This window comes from Ceratina calcarata, unplaced genomic scaffold, assembly GCF_001652005.2.
Source record: "Ceratina calcarata isolate Rehan_Ccalc_2016 unplaced genomic scaffold, ASM165200v1 scaffold789, whole genome shotgun sequence".
Taxonomy (NCBI): Eukaryota; Metazoa; Arthropoda; class Insecta; order Hymenoptera; family Apidae; genus Ceratina; species Ceratina calcarata.
The window spans coordinates 2,282-4,901 of record NW_017179201.1 but is presented as its reverse complement, the minus strand read 5'-3'; the positions used below and the strand labels follow the sequence as shown (position 1 = coordinate 4,901).

Below are 2,620 nucleotides of genomic sequence, written 5' to 3'. Positions count from 1 at the left end.
AATACAAGTAATAAAGTTCAATGTGCAGTTTTGAACTTTTGCGCTTTTATGTTACAACCAATCATGAATCCGTTCCACAAATAACGCGACTATACCTCCCTTCACTGCGGAGATGGCTTCACATGCCTCGTCTAAAGTACGGGTTTATGTTCCATCCCTGTATTTCCATATGCATGATTCTTATACGTCTATGCGAATATCCTTTCCGTTTTCCGTCACAAAATACCGCGGGTAATGGTCCGTCCTTCAGGTCCATGAATCACACCCAGCGTTGAAATTCGGGCTGGGTTTTCTCGCGTATGCACTCTCCCTACAAACACCACAATTTATGATCAAATTTCGTAACAAGTAGACACTAATTTAGTTAAAAATAACGCTTATCATTTAATAACAATCATTCCAAAATAAATACAGCATCGGTTTTTTTAGCCCTTGTAGCCTGACTAGCTCAGTCGGTAGAGCATGAGACTCTTAATCTCAGGGTCGTGGGTTCGAGCCCCACGTTGGGCGATTATTTTTGCTCCTTAACCATTGATTTTGTTTAAAGATTGAGGCTCTTCACAAGGTTGACTGCCACGTCACCCATATTCGGGTGACAGTTTTGATTCGGACCTGTTGACAATTATTCACATTATTAAAAACGGTAATTTTAATAAAAACGATTGCACAATTAAAGATGTTAATTCGAATAACCATACTATATGCTGCAATAATGTTGAGGTGTATGAGAAAACCAAGGGTGGGCTGCAAGAAGTTGGAGCGCAATAATATTCGTTTACGCCAAACTTCAGTAAGCCTAAGTCTATCCTGCTAAAAGGTGTAAAGGGCAGTTTTTCAGTTGATGAAATAAAGAAAGAACTGGAGGATCTGACGTTCTCAAAAGTGAGAATTTTAAGTGTTTCCAAATTTATTTTTCGAAGGAACCCGGAAGCTTATCACCACATAATGCAGTGTGATTGTGACAGCAATCTAAGTGAGGTGTTTAAAATAAAAGCTGTGGCGTTTCAAAAAATAAAATGGTAACGGCTACGTAAAAAAGACATTTACCAGTGTATAAGATTTCAGAGGGTAGGTCACGCGAGTAAAAACTGCAGCTTAAATTATAGGTGTGTGAAATGTGCCCTATCTCACGATCCTGGTGCATGCCCTATAAACAAAGCAGCAGAAAAGTTAACTCCCCGATCCTGTTCAATATATTCATAGGCGACCTTTTAAACCTTTTTGATTTGAACCAGCCGGGTAGTCCTACGAAGGCTCTGGGATTTGCGGACGACTTTATCGTATATACCTCCCATGGTAGAGCGCTAACAGTCCGGGACAGGCTCGAGGAGATAGTCAACAGAATTAATAGCTATTATATCGCTTGGAATCTGAAACTAAATCCACATAAATGCGAGACCATACTTTTCAAAAAACCGACGTATTTCATATCCTCCGATGCCAAAAAGGGAGCGAGCAATTTCAGAATTGAAATTATCAATCAGGATGCAGCAACCAGGGTTTCTATACCTCATAAAAAGCAGGTTAAATATCTGGGTTACCATATTGATTACCTAGCCAGAGGCAATCTACATGCAGACACATCACTAGCTAAAGCCCGTTCTGCATTCATGGCAAACGGCAGAATATTTCGTAACCGCTCGCTGGCCCCAAGGACCAAAATTGTTTTATACATGCTCCTAATTCGGCCGATCTTAACATACGCTGCGCCTGTGTGGTGGAATTTAAACCACACTACGACGGAAAAACTCCGAGAATTTGAGCGGAAGTGCCTTAGAGCCTGTCTCGGAATGTATCGTTCAGCCCAGTCTGAGTGGCGACTTTTTGTGAGCAACAATAAATTGTACGATGCGGCGCAAATACCCCGTATCGACAACTTTATTATTAAACTTACCAGAGACTATTTTAGCAAGATTCCTAATAGCAGGAATCCTCGAATCATTAACTTAAAAATATGTAATAACGTCTTGGTCAAAGAGGGGGTTGTCCTTATCTAAAACTGGCAGCATCGCAAAAAAAAGTAGTAACCGCAAATAAAACGTCACGGGTGGTGAAGAAGATTGACACGCTTGCTTCCTTGGTATATGAAAACTGGTCCTTTGCGCAAGTGGCAAAGGTAGACAGCCAGCGTGGGAGGAGACTACCCTCGGAGATCAGCTGGAAGGAGAGAGACCCCCGCACACGCAACGTACGCAGCGGTACGTGAAAAACAACGACACTACTCCGAACAATTCATTGCAACCTGATTGACTTAACAATCATAGAATTGACATTGCAAATATAATTAGTAATCAGTTGCAGTCCATAGCCGCGCAGGTAGCGAGAAACACCAATGACACTAGTCGAATACTTAATGCGCTAAGAATAGTTAATGAGTAATGCAAATCGTAATATTAATACGCTTAGTCTGGCAGCAATGAATGCTAATTGAAATCATCAAAACTAGAAATTGCACGAGAAATGATTGCACAGTTAAGGAAATTAACTCGGAAAATCACACAATTTTTTGTAATAACGAGGAATCATATGAAAAAATTAAGGACGCGCTGAAGCAAGCGGGGACGCAATTCTATTCGTACGCGCCCAAAGCTGTCAAGCCAAAATCCCTGTTATTAAAGGG

The 2,620-nt window shown here is 41.0% G+C and overlaps 1 non-coding gene across 1 annotated transcript; it reads left to right on the top strand.

Moving 5' to 3' along the window:
• Positions 1–437: 437 nt before the first annotated feature.
• Positions 438–510, top strand: TRNAK-CUU (transfer RNA lysine (anticodon CUU)). The gene has a single exon. It is a non-coding gene; the product is annotated as a tRNA-Lys (tRNA).
• Positions 511–2,620: the final 2,110 nt, after the last annotated feature.